The following is a 15,452-nucleotide window of genomic DNA, read 5'->3' on the forward strand; positions in this document are numbered from 1 at the left end:
ACAGCAGTAGAGCGTTTGCCTTACCAGGTCAACCCAGGACGGACCCTGTTCAATTCCCAGCATCCCATATTGTCCTCTGAGCATGCCAGGAACAATTTCTGAGTGCAGATCTAGGAGCAAATTCTGAGCACTACCAGGTATGACCAAAAAAAAGGCAAAAAAAAAAAAGGAATATTTTAAAACATATATTCAACATATACATTCAATTTAAAAATATTATCCTAATAAGCATCATGCTGTATATAAAGGCCCAGGACTTACTATTTTGTAACAGAAAAAAAAATTTTTTTTTTGGTTTTTTGGTTTTTGGGTTACTCCCGGTGATGCTTAGGGGTTACTCTGGGCTATTCACTCAGAAATCGCTCCTGGCTTGGGGGACCATATGGGACACCTGGGGATTGAACCGCGATCCATCCTAGATCAGCCACATGCAAGCCAAACACCTATTTTAGGAGATGTATTTCTCTCTTTGTCTCTCTTACACTCTATTTCTTTCTATTTCTTTATGTTGGTTTGTGGGCAACATCAGTGGTATTTAGGTTTTACTCCTGGTTCTATATTCAATAATCACTTTGGTAGGACTTTGGGGACTGGGTTTTAATCCCCAGTTAGTTACATGCAAACAAATGCCTCAACCCTTGTACTATTTATTTGGTCCTTTGAGTACATCTTTTTTCAATACAAATTATTAATAACTTGTTATTTTTTTCTTAAAAGATTTTTTATCTTGCCTGATTCTTTTGATAGTATTCTTTAAAACAGCATTCAGCAAAGTAGCCTTGAATTAATTTTCTTAATTTTCTTTGTGTTTCTCCATATTATCAATTAATTTTTGTCCTAAGCTTTTTTCTTATCAAAGAAGTATAATTTAGTGGCCAGAGAGATAGCACAGTGGTAGGGCATTTGACTTGCACGCTGCCAATTTAGGATGGATAGTGGTTCCAATCCCAGCATCCCACATGGTCTTCCATGCCTTCCAGGAGTGATTTCTGAGTTCAGAGTCAGGAGTAACTTCTGAGTGCCACTGGGTGTGACCCCAAAACTAAAACAAACAAAAAAAAAGAAGTATAATTTTTTTTATCTTTCATAATAAAATAAAAAAATGTATCTATATACATTGTTCCAAACTAAAATAGCTAGAGGAATGTACATTAAATATGTTTGTGTTGTTAAAGAATTAGAAATGGTTTGATTATTTTTATTTTTTAAACAAAAATAGAAAAGTATAAGAAGATATTCAAAACAAGGAATCTTGGATCTTGATAGAGATGAAAATGAAAAGTTGTAACTTAGTGGCTAACTGAGATTACAAAAATACTATTATTAAAAACTACATAATAATACTTCTTATGAGAATAACATAGGATATTGCTTAACATAGAATGTTTTGTTCTTTCTTCATTTGAAACTATATTGTTCACATTACCGGGTTGTTTCAGGATAAAATCTTTCAAATTCTGGGAAATAATACGTGTGTTAAAGTGTGTTTACTCAATGTATTCATTTAATGGAATGTTTCCTAATATTTTCTGAGAAAACAATGCTATTATAATCATAGTTATGATAGGCCTGTGATGCAGATTTATGAGAACTATGTTTTTCATTTCCCCCTGAGGCTAATGTGATGATAAGAACATAAAATATAGATTCTTTCTCTCTTGAATATGGACTAATAAGTCAATCCTCTGTAGTAACTCAATATGTACTCCAAGAGTCAATTTTTAGTTAAACATACTCAATGCTCTACTTAAAGTTTGATTATCTAAGGTCTGTGAAGCATACAAAAATACAATGGCAAAATATCCAATGACCCATCGACCAGTGGGGTGAGAAAATGAACAGATATTTCCCCCAAAACAGACATACAGAGGATCAACAGGCATATAAAAAAAGTGCTGATTGTCACTCATGATTTGGGAAATGCAAATCAAAACAATAATGGGGACTTATCTCATACTTTTGAGAATAATACATATTAAAAATCTAAAAATGCCAGTGTGGTAAGAAAGGAAACTTCATTCACTGTTTTTGAGTATGTCCTTTGTTTCAACCTCAATGAAAAGCAGCATAGCAATCTATCCAAATATATAGATAGCATAGTTGTTCCACAGTTCAATTGACACAGATTCAGATTTGTTTCACTGATCTCATTGTTTATAGTGATGGCAGAAGTCATACTCTTCATGGTCTGGATCTGATAGAACCCATTATCTCAATTTTTTGACTATAAACTGACTATAAATTGACTGAGGATGACTACAATCCAATTTCCATCAATTAAATGTTTATGGGATAGAAGTAAACCAGAGAAAAACATTGATAATCAATGTTCTTCAAGGTGAGTTTAGAAGAAGCAATCAGTTATCATCTCACCTCTGTACTCAAAAGTATTATTTAAACTCTACCTTGAAGTCTGGGACTTCCAGAATATTGTATACAAAATCAGAGTATAAGAAAACTCTGCAATGAGAAGTAGCATGCATAGGATTATGATGCAGAGTGGTGTGGTCAAAAACAAGGCACAAAAAAGAGGATGGATTTTCTTTCTGGCAGTAAACCATAGGGTAATACCAATGATAATGAGCACCAGTTAATTGTACGGTAAGTCTTGGCGCCAAGTGGTTAGGTAGTCATGGCCTTAGACTTGTGAATTAAGAATGTAACCTATGGCAGTAGTTTGCTATCAAAGTGTAGAGATCGATGCACCCAGGAGACACTGGAGATCAATGTTGGGGCAGAAGAAAACACTCAAGCTTGATATTGAATGGGTGAGCCAGTCATTACTTCTTGATCAGAGTAGTGAATAGGTAAGGGGGTGCAGATTAGATCAGGTTGTGAAGTTTCGTTTGATTAGAGGAAGCCAATTTCTGTTTCCTTGAGCTAAACGAAGTTTAGGTTCTATGAAGTTAAGGTTTCTTAACTAATATAAATTAAGAAATCAAGGGATGCTTTAAAAGACACATGTACATGAAAATAAAAAAAACATGCTTAATTTCATTACTGCTTACTTCAAGGATTCAATCGTTCGGTACATTTGAGCAAACGAAGTACTCTGTCTCACTGTGAACAGTTTGCATGGAAAGTTCTCAAGTCTAAGTTTTCAAGTTTTGGAAAAAAGCTTCTAAAGAGAGTGCATTTTTAGCACTTATTTAAGATCTTGTTTATTTATTTATTAATCATTGCTACAGTATTAATTATATTGTTTAGCATTTTATATTGAGAACATAGTCCTAGTTTTATAATTTTCTGTATTTTTAGCATTAATTACTTATACCATGACCAATTAGAAAAGGTTTAAAAATGTATTTTGTGAGTGCAAAGGTTCATTAAAGTGCAAAAATGTTTACTTTAAACCCAAAATCAAAGACATATTTTTATTAAAAAATATGTATTATGGGTATTTATAAGTTATCCAGGTAAAAAATTTAGTCCCATCCTATCAAGTGGTTGAGTTGACTTCTTTTATCATGCTTTCCGTGAACTATCTCTCTTTTAATTATTACTTTGTCTTACCTATTTCCATGATAAAATGCAAGGCCCACAGTGAAGAATACCCTTATTTAATTTACTTTTGAGTTCTCACTGATAGAATAATAGTACTGGCCACATTGTTTGTGTTCAATTTTTCTTGATTTTTAATATAAAACTACTTAGCTCTATAAAGAATAAATCGTTTCTTTTGTATAATAATAATAATAGTAATGACAATAAATAAGTAGTTACGTAATTAATATGTTAACTATGAAACCTCATCTATTTCTTATTATAAGGAAGCAGTAGTATTTAGAATATAATATTTATCAGATACTACACTAGGTCTTTTCATTCCATTTAGTCTTTGCAATTTCTAAAAGATTTAAATATGAACAGTTTGTTTATTAAGAAACTACAGTTCAGAATAGTTGTATAATTTGCCCCCAAATGAATCTGTTGAATCAGGATGAGTCCTAGACCAAGGAATGACAAACCTATAACCTCCCTTCTACCAAACCCAAATTATATTATTTACAATTAAATTTGTTCTTTTGAAAGATTCAACTTAACACAAAATGTGAAAGATATTTGTGAAAGAGGGCAATACATGTAATCCTAATAAAAATTAGAAAATAAAGATGTTCTTAACTCATCTTCAGAACAGCTATATCGAATGATTATGTTTAGCTGTCTTGGATTGAAATATATCCTAAATGTGTGTTACTATGCCTTAAAGTAAACTATTTCAGACCACAACACAGAATGATGTAACATATAATATATGTCAATTATAATAATAGGCAAATATCACATTTTCTTCCTCTATAAGCTCGTAGTTGACCCCAAACATTGTGAAAAATTATTCTCTTGAGGCTCAAGGGGAGTAATAAAACTAAATGTTTTATTTTTTTGTTTTCTATGGAAACTTAACCTTCTGTTTTCTGTGTGTGCACAGAGGAATAAATGTCACATTGCCAGAATTATTCCAAAGATTTATGTTATACTGCATACTTCAAATAAAGACATCTCCCTGTAGGCCAGTTTGTACAAATTTTTCCAGTAAGCATAAGAAAAAATGGGGCTGGAGAGATAGCATGGAGGTAAGGCGTTTGCCTTTCATGCAAGAGGTCATCGGTTCGAATCCCAGCGTCCCATATGGTCCCCCGTGCCTGCCAGGAGCAATTTCTGAGCATGGAGCCAGGAGTAACCCCTGAGCACTGCCGGGTGTGACCCAAAAACCACAAAAAAAAAGAAAAAAAAAAAAGAAAAAAATAAACTAAAACTAAGGTCAAAATTACCTTCCTAAAAATTGTATGCAATAAAAATGTTCTTTCTCTATAAATCCTATAGAAATATCAAGAGGAAGTTTTATTAAATAAATAAAATGATATTGAATCTCATATAGAATAAAAAGTCATCAATATATGCTTGTAAGAAATATTAATACTAGAACCTTGCTTTTAAATACAGAGCATATTATTAATCCATTATAAATAAATCAATGTGAGTCAAAGGTAATAAGCAAATAGACCAGTGGAACAAAATAGAAAATCGAAAAATAGAAGCAGGCATAAATGCAAATTCAATTAAGATAGATGTTCCATTAAGTACAATGTATAGGCAAAAATAATGTGGTAAAGTGGCTTCCACTGGAAAACATGAAATTAGAGACTAATTCATATAGTTGCCAAAAATACAAATTCTAGAGAATTGATAATTAGGATTTTAAAAGGAATATATTAAAAGTTGGCAATTTACATATACAGACTTGAAGTTAAGGATCTTCTTTACCAAGCTTAGAGACATGAAAGCTATTAAAATGGTGTATGAATGATTGCCTATATTTTAAATACTTAAAACAGTAATAAATAATTTTTGAAATTATTTTGGGGAAATATTCAAAACAGATCATAGTCATATAATTAAAATGTGTACATTTTAATATTATATAATGATTTAAATATACAAATTATTAGAAAGTTGTCAAATGATTTGAAAGAATGAAAATCTAAATTCTAAGAAATATGAAGGCTCTTTATTACATTAAAGAAATTAAAATTAAGATCACAATTTCTTATCATAGTGCATCATTCAGATTTATTACTAACTCAGATTGCCCTTGTATCTAATTAGTAGATTTTATTATATTTTTATATTTTAACAATTATTAAAATGTGGCTTTTAAAGGTAAATTGATAAAAAAAAATGGGGGGGGGCACACCTGGCGACACTCAGGGATTACTCTTGGCTATGTGCTCAGAAATTGCTCCTGGCTTGGGGGACCATGATAAAAAAATACTTTTAATTAGACTGGAAAGCATGTTTAGCCTGTAACATTATAGCCCACAATAATAGTGAAGGACAAATTGTGAAAGATCCCAGGTTACAATTTGACTATGTAAACATATATTTGTATAGTCCAGTGCTTCTCAAATAGTGGGGCGTGCCCCCCTGGGGGGAACGAGGCTTGGTAAAGGGGGGCTCGTTTGACCTCATCAAAGACTGTAATAAAAAGCTAAGCCCTGTGTTTATGTCTCTGTATGTCTCTGGAGCTGGGAGTTGCTGTGCCCTGCTTCCTACCCCGCTTCGAAAAGCTATGCCTTGCACAACGTGCTCATTGTAGCCCTTAATCCAGACATCACCTCTGATTAAAAAATCAGCTCAAATTATTTTATATATATATTTTTTTCAGGTTAAATGTTTTTTTTTAAATAAAGATACTATTTACAGTCACGGAGGGGCACGAAAAATGTTTTCTTCTTCCTAGGGGGGCATAACAGAAAATAAATGAGAAGCACTGGTATAGTCTAAGAATTCTAAATTTTAAATATATAAAAGAAGCAAATGTAAAACTGTGAGTTTAAAAATAGACACCATAAACTTTTTAATAAGGACAACATCTGGAAAATAATGTCAACTTTCAGAAAATGTAAAAATAACATTTTTGTCCAAAAATGATTCTAAGGACTGGAAAAATTGTGATAAAGTGCTTGTATTCCATTTTGCTATTTTGGGTTTGATACCTGACATCCCATATGGTCTCCCAACTCCAGTGTGTCTCCCAAACAAACAAAAAATTAATAAATACATTTACACATCTGTATTTTTGTGTAGGTATTTGTGTGTATTCAGATTCATGGAAATTTTTCATATAGATTTTTATATAGTTCATACTTAGAAAAATTAATACGTATATGAATGTATGTACATGTATATATGTTTATATGTCTACTTCCTCAACATTTTAAAGATAAAATGACTTATGGTTAAGCAGAAAAAGTCAGGTGCCAAAAATTTTAACTTACACAGGAGTCATGATACTCCACTTATTTGATGCTATCATATCATATATCATATCATATCCATATCCAGCTTTTAGTGCCAATGATATGCAAGCTAGAGGTTATTTCTATTTTTTAAGAGATAATTTTTTTTTTTTTTTGGTTTTTGGGCCACACCCGGTAACGCTCAGGGGTTACTCCTGGCTATGCGCTCAGAAGTCGCTCCTGGCTTGGGGGACCATATGGGACGCCGGGGGATCGAACCGCGGTCCGTCTCCTAGGCTAGCGCAGGTAAGGCAGGCACCTTACCTCCAGCGCCACCGCCCGGCCCCTTAAGAGATAATTTTAATGTGTGATATTCTGTGCCTTTTCTTCCTGGAAAAATCATCGTATGTCTTCTGATTACCAAGTTAGAATTTTCCTTCCTGAGAGTTCCATCTATATAAAGAAACTTGAATACTTCTACAATACTTCCTGTAGATATGACATAGAATATTCTTACATAGTAGATATGCAGAACTTAACTTCTAGCCTTTTTTTTACTTTATGCATCTGAGGAGAAAACGTGGACTGCATGCCACAAAATTTATAAATATCATCATAGAATACTTCTTCAGGTTTCATCTTTTACTGTGTCTATTGGACAGTTTTCACCAAGAACTAACGTTTTTTGTTTTGTTTTTGGGCCACTCCTGGCGTCACTCAGGAGTTACTTTTTTTTTGCTTGTTTGTTTTGTTTTGTTTTTGGCCACACCGGTGACACTCAGGGTTTATTCCTGGTTAATCACTCAGAAATAGCTCCTGGCTTTGGGGGGACATATGGAATGCCGGGGAATCGAACCAGGGTCCGTCCTGTGTTAGCCACATCCAAGGTAAATGCCCTAATGCTGTGCTACTACTCTGACACAATAACTAATTTTAATTTTGAAGACACAGAAAACCCATGAAAAGTTCATAAAATGGGCTGTCTAGTGCTTGCAGGTATGTGAAGCAGTGTCTAAGAACTGCTATTCCTCTACTTCAGTCACTTTACTGGAGACATAGTGTCTCGCTAATGGTTTGGCTACTGACATCCTGAAGGGATATTATCAGATGTTTAGTAGCACTTGAAAAGTAGTAAGTACTAAAATGTTGGAGGTCCTTATTGATAGGTAAGTACTCTACTGCCAATATTTGAGCACTTCCACCCTTCCACAGAAAGGTGGAAGTCAGAAAAAAAAATCTACTAAAAACTGTCAGGTAAATAGAGGCCTTTGAAATAGTTCCCATTTGTATCTGTTTTGCCATTGCTTTTCATCTGGCTTTTCCCCTCCTCTAAGGGGACGGGCTTTGTTTGGAATTCAATAAAGGAGAGGCCGAATAACTGAGCAGTGAGCTGCTATCTAGGCTTGTGGTTCCACGTGGTGGAGTGACTGGCTTGTGGATCAACAGCTTGCAGTGTGAGTTTTCTTAACTGCTAAAATCTTCATATCTTTGTGTATTATTTATTGAGGGGAATTACAACCGGACCAGTTTATCCTATCCTCCCTGAATAGGGGTATGGGATTCCCCTTTCCTACTTAGGGACTCCGGAATGTTCAACCTGAACTGCAACAAAAAAGACAGGCAATGAAAATTCTTAAAAAATACAGAAATCATGTCAGCTGCACCCATCACCCATAATCACTGCTTTGCCATTGACCCAACTTTACCACTCATTTATGATTCTCTGCAAAGAAACCAATCTGACCACAACTCCAGGTATGCTGCCATTCCAGGACTTTTTTTTTTGAGGGAGTTATGGCATCTTCCTCCTTTCTTCTTGTATTTCCAGAAGGCCTGGAAGCTGAAAACATGTTCACAATTGTTCACATTGCTGCATTAGCAATGATCCTTAGAATTCCTGGACCAGGTAGCCATGTTTGGTGGTTAGTGACATTCATGGTTGGTGACAACTCTAATATTTTTAATACTGTCATTCCAGTAGGAATACACCAATTTAGATGCAATATGTATCTGCAGCCACATAATGTTCAGAAACAGAACCAATCCACAAGAAAATAAAAAACTTTCTGACAATGAATTAATGAGCCTCATTGTAAGATGCATAATTTTCATAAATTTTCTTGTTGCTGTACATTTTATTTCCCTCTCTCCTTTTTCTATATTTTCTTTTATTAAAATAATTTTGTTCCCACTTGCCTGAACACAAATATATTATGATCATCTATGTCAACTATGTGATACATGAGCTTTAAATAAAATACTTTATATAAAATAATACAGAAATTTAGGAGTTTATTTTTGAAGGGACAATCAGAATCTAGAAAATCTCTTCTATTAGGGTTAATAGATTAGGGTTATCTCTGAGAGTAATAATGGCTATGCACAATTATAACCCTAGGTCACTAAAAATTTTTCATTCAAATTTAGAATTCTCTGTGTAAGAACACTGAGATGTGTGTGTACAGTTAAAAATAATTTCTCATAAAATATTAATAATGTGATGATGCTTAAACCCAATAATTTCAAAACCACATTATAAGTATTCATTATTAATAAATGGTAAGAGCTCAGTTGTTCATAAGTTTAAAAAATGTTGAATTTTCTTTTTTTTAATATAATTTTTATTTTGATCATAGTGGCTTACATATTGTTGACAATAATATTTTAGGTACATATTTACATAAAATCATGGGGGATTCCCACCACCAATTTGTCCTCCCTAAAAAATGTTGAATTTTCTATCATTCTTCCTAAGATATTCTTCAAATACATTATATGCAAAACATTTTGATCATGATACAATAAAAATAAAAACTGTAATTTCACTGGTACTGAACTTTTAGCTCTAGAATATTTACTACACCAATTATTGTGCTTAAGTTAATAAAATCCAGAAAGACAGGCATTTATATGTTCATCTAAATGTGGGAAATGTATGTTTCTTTCTTATTGCTATAAAATAGTAATAAATCAATTCAAATCTTTTTAAAGATTTGGTTTAAAGCAGTATGGAATTACTCTGACATATATGAAGTTTGAAAATCCCATTGGTCTAAAAAATCTTGGTGTGGATTTTTTCAGGAATATCTAGATGAGAATCTTTTTCACCTATCAAAGACGACCTACATTTGTTTGATACTAACCCTTCCTCTCCTTCCTTTCAGACTTGGATCATTTTCAAATCTCATTCTGTGTTCCTTATGTAAGGGACCCTGTGATGACACTGGCTCACTCAGATAACACAAGATAAATTTCACATTTCAAGATCTATAACTAAAAACGTTATCAAAGTCCTATTTATCATGTAGGGTAACAGAGTGTCTGATTTTGAAGATTAGCTTGTGCACAGTTATGTGGAATTTTTTTACCTGTCCTGTACAGCATCCTCAAAGGTCAAAGCAAAAAGATGATATATTTTCTCTAAAAATTTAGTTGTTCTTTGTGTGATGGAAGTCTTCACAAAGTAAATTCTATTTATAACAGTTAATTAAATTCATATTAAAATTATTAGCTCCCTATTAAATTATAAACAATTCTAACTGCAGTAAAGCATACTTACATATGTTCATTATAGTATTCCAAGTGAAGTTATTTAAAATATTTTAGTGTGATAGTAATATGAAAATAGATAATATTTTTATTTTCATATGTGAAAAGTATAGTAAAAGTTATTAAACGTTGTAAACATTTTGTTTCTTATTCCCAAGGAAGTAGATTAATTGTTTAAATAATCCCTTACAACCCATCATAGAAGTGGAATGAGACTAGTTGCTTCCCAACTTTAGATTTGATACTGCTGTTGAGTTACTAATTCAGTAAGTGCATAAACCCTATCAACATATAAATCCGTAAAACCTTGGACCATATACAGTATAAAACTATGACATAAAATGGACAACTTTTCTATAACTTGGGGTCTCTTATTGAAATTTTCTGGTAAACATCTAAGAATAATGTAAGTTTGTAATTTTCAGCAGCTATCTTTCATTCCCTTGTTCTCCTCTTCTCCAGATATTTTTTTAACAGGAAAGAATAAAAATCAAAGAAAACAATAGTTAGGTTGGAGGAATATTAATGTCTTGCAATGTCTACCTCATGTTCCATGGAGCCAAATTACCCTCTCTTTCCTATTACTCTAATATATAAATTAATTTAAGTTAGTAATGGTACTTGGAACAAAAGTTCCTACTCTAATCACCTTATAGAGATTAATTGGGAAAAATAGAAAGTTTGGAAAATAAAATTTAAGCTTTATATAAAAATAGAGGTAAGAGAGTTCTGTGATAGAAGTAAACATAGATCATAAGATTAATTTGCAGGTGAGCAATATGTTCAACTAGCTTTATAAATTCAAAGGATAGAGACATTATTGTATATTGGTTTATCTGAAAGGAGTTTCTCAATAAAAAGGATCAAAACTAATTAGACTTTGAGAAATAAAATTTGGCTATTTCTCTTACTGTGATTTATACCACCATTTTTAAATGATTTGCACTTGGAAATATATTAGATATGTCTTGACCTGTAAAGGGAAAGAGAATGTACTTATTTTATTTATAATTATAGCTAGATTATATATATACATATAATAAATAATAGCTTTTTACTTATAGGGATATTCAAATGTCTAATTTTTCATTTTACAAGGTCAAGAAATACGATTGAGAAATTCTTTTTTGAGGGGGCACACCAGGTGATGCTCAGGGGTTACTTCTGGCTATGAGTTCAGAAATTACTCCTGGCTTGGGGGACCATATGGGACACCAGAGGATTGAACCTTGGTCTATCCTAGGTTAACGAGTGCAAGGCAGATGCCCGACTGCTTATGCCACTATTCTGGCGCTGGAAATTCTTTTTTTTTTTCTTTTGGTTTTTTTGGGCTACACCCGGCGGTGCTCAGGGGTTACTCCTGGCTGTCTGATCAGAAATAGCTCCTGGCAGGCACAGAGGACCATATGGGACACCGGGATTCGAACCAACCATCTTTGGTCCTGGATCGGCTGCTTGCAAGGCAAATGCCGCTTTGCTATCTCTCCGGCCTGAGGAAATTCTTTTATTTAGCAAAATCAGTAAAACTTTTAAGCTGATGGAAGATAAATGGAATATTATTAGATTTAGTGAGGTTGGATTCTAGTCAATATTATAGAATAGTAATGGTTTAATTTTATTTGAAAATAATGAACCAAGGTCCACTAACTGAAGAATCTATGTAACCTTGAGTAAACTGTTTGACTTTGCTGTTGATTTTATTTTGATCGTGACTCATGATCTTGTTGCATTACATGGAAAGAATTGACAGTGTCCTTAAAACTGTCTAGTTTTCCATAATTTGTTACTTTGGAATTCCATCTTTAATACATATCCCTGTGGTAATAATTTTTATTACTTGTTAAATTCCATGGGTAAGTTAATAATTCTATTTTTTTCTAAAGTGAACTGAAATAGTCCTTGAATCTTTTGGCAATATTTTTCATAAAGAAAGAGAAAAATATATTTAAGTATTTAACATTGGATAGAAATACTGCCAATATCTCCTCCAATATACTATTTTTTTAATTTAAGCACAAGGCTACAAACTCGTTCATGGTTGAGTTTTGGCCAAACGATATACACTTTCCTTCACTAGTGCACATGTCCCTGCTCTAGTGTCTCTAATATCCCTCCCTCCCTGTCTGCCTGACTCTGGGCAGACATTTCAGACATTTCATTTCTCTCTCTCTTTCTTTCTCTCTCTCTCTCTCTATTTTTCTCTTTCTCTCCCTCTCCTCCTTTCTTCCCACTTCAAACACTGTGATTTACACTATTGTTAATGAAGGGGTACCATGTATGTCACTTTATCTTCTTTCAACATCCCATTTTTGTCCAGAGTGATCAGTTCCAACTATCATTGTCAGGGTGGACTCTTCACTAATCAGCGTGTAACTAAAAAAAAAAAAAATAGTCTAACTGTTGAGTGCTAGAGTAGGAATACATGCCTGGATGTTTATTCCAATGAATTACCTAATAATGCCAATAACAAAATGAGAAATAAATTTCTCATTTATAAGGTAAGAATGGCTCATAGCTAGAACCAAGATTTTCTAATTCCCAGGAAAATAAATTTTAGGAGATACTATGTTTCTTTCCTTGAAAACTGTCATTAAAATAGTGTTCACCTTATTTCAGCCAAATTTTTCTAATTGATCAGAAATTAGAAATATCTTAGGGACCAGAGCAGTGGAGCAAGCGGTAGGGCATATGCCTTGCATGCACTGACCTAGGACAAACCATGGTTTGATCCCCTGGCATCCCATATGTTCCCCCAAGCCAGGGGTGATTTCTGAGTGCATAGCCAGGAGTAACTCCTGAGCGTCACCGGGTGTGGCCCAAAACCAGAAACAACAACAAAAAAGAATTTAGAAACATCTTATAATTTTGTTTTTTAACTTTGGCATTTTCTGGGATTTTATATATAATAAGAATAATAGGATGTGAGGGCGATCTGGCTGCGACATCTGTCACCCCATTGACCGCCAGGGTTGATTCGGCTGATCTGGCTGGCTAGGCGGGTGTCCCTTCCTCCCTCACCGCTCCATGTGCGTCCCTCCCAATGCTGCGCGCTTGGTCGAAGAGGACGCCTTCCCCGAATAGAGACAGACCATTTTTCAGTCGAGGGTATACGAGTAGCTGCGCTCCCCTGCTAAAACCTCCAAACAAGAATAATGTTAAAGTTCTATCAAATGCTTTGCAAAAAAACTTACAAATATTAAAGTTCATTGAAAGTCATGTCAGCTAGATTCTGCTTTTTTCTACAAAATAAAAGTTCATGAAACACAACAGACCCCAAATGAAGTTATTTATTCTGGTATTACCTCATTAAGATTTATACCTAATATAATTACAATTTCAGCCTTTCCACATATGTAAATGTAACTAGTCTAGAGTTTCTTATTGAAGCCATTTATTTATTTTATTTTTATTAATATCTATTTAAACACTATGATTACAAATATGATTGCAGTTGGGTTTTAGTTGTATAAAGAACATTCCCCTTCACCAGTGCAACATTCCCATCACCAATGTCCCAAATCTCCCTCTTCCCCACTCTACCCCTCCTGTACTCTAAACAGGCTTTCTACTTCCCTCATTCATTTACTTTATGATAGTTCTCAATGTAGTTATTTTTCTAACTGCACTCATCACTCTGTGGTGAGCTTCATGTAGTGAGCTTGACCTTCCAACCCTCCTCTCTTTTGTCTCTGAGAATATTGCAAAAATGTCTTTTATTTTTTTAAAACCCATATTGAGTGAGACTATTCTGTGTCTATCTCTCTCCCTCTGGCTTATTTCATTCAGCATAATAGATTCCATGTACATCCATGCATAGGAAAATTTCATGACTTCATCTCTCCATTGTGTATATGTACCACAGTTTCTTTAGCCATTCATCTGCTGAAGGACATCTTGGTTGTTTCCAGAGTCTGGCTATTGTAAATAGCGCGGCAATGAATATAGGTGTGAGGAAGGGATTTCTGTATTGTGCTTTTGTGTTCCTAGAGTATATTCCTAGTAGTAGTATACCTGGATTATATGGGAGCTCAAATTTCAGTTTTTGGAGGAATCTCCATATCGCTTTCCATAGAGGTTGGACTAGACAGCATTCCCACCAGCAGTGGATAAGAGTTCCTTTCTCTCCACATCCCTGCCAGCACTGCTTGCTTGTTCTCATTCTTTGTGATGTGCACCAATCTCTTTGGTGTGAGATGGTACCTCATAGTTGTTTTGATTTGCATATCCCTGATTATTAGTAATGTGTTGTCTAGTGTTTCTTGGTCATCAACTAAGATGTCTTACATTCTGAAAAAAGAAATGGCTTTCCTGAAATTACTTTTTCTTGCTTTTATTAGTAACCATGACGCACTCTCTTTAAATAAACTCTTAGATTTTTTTATTAGCAGATTCAAAATATGTTATTTAAAAGTGAGTATAAAAGACAGTTTACATGGCATCAAAATCTGAATTTTAAAGGTAAAAAGACATTTTGGTAGCCAGGCAATTTCAAGAAAAAGTTAAAGATATATACTCAATTGTATCCCTAGGACTAATAACAATCTCTGCTGTTTAAGTAACACATTTCAGCACTTTTGGAAAAAAGATCTGGCTATGTCTGATAAGCTTTAAGATACACATATATTTAATTCTATTCTTGGAAATACATTCTATAAAATAAAACCACTACATGTATTTGTAACACAAACAAGCACTCACATTCAAGAATATATATTTGCTTATGTATATTTAAATGGTAAAACTTGGAACTCATATGAACAGATACATATTAATAGAGATGCTTAGTTTACTGTAAAAATAACCTGAAATATTATTAGATAAATGCAAGTATATTTTTGTAAGAAATAATTACCTAAGAACAGCATCCTTTGAAATAAAGAATGAGCGCTTTTATAAAATGCCAGCATTAAATCTACATTATGCTGATTTTGTGTCTATTATTGATTTTCTTATCATTTTAGGAATAATTTTGAGACATAATATTGAATTGTGAGTTATATCATTTTATCTAGATAGTTATATTTTGGAAGAAAGCTTAATTTGTCTTATTTTTAATTCAAAAATAAAATATTGTAACTGGAGAAATAGTTCAGATGTTAAGGTGCAGATCTTCCATGCAGTAGACCCTGAATCAATTCTTGTAACCACATATGGTCTCCTGAG

The sequence above is a fragment of the Suncus etruscus genome, chromosome 13 (assembly GCF_024139225.1).
Source record: "Suncus etruscus isolate mSunEtr1 chromosome 13, mSunEtr1.pri.cur, whole genome shotgun sequence".
Lineage (NCBI taxonomy): Eukaryota > Metazoa > Chordata > Mammalia > Eulipotyphla > Soricidae > Suncus > Suncus etruscus.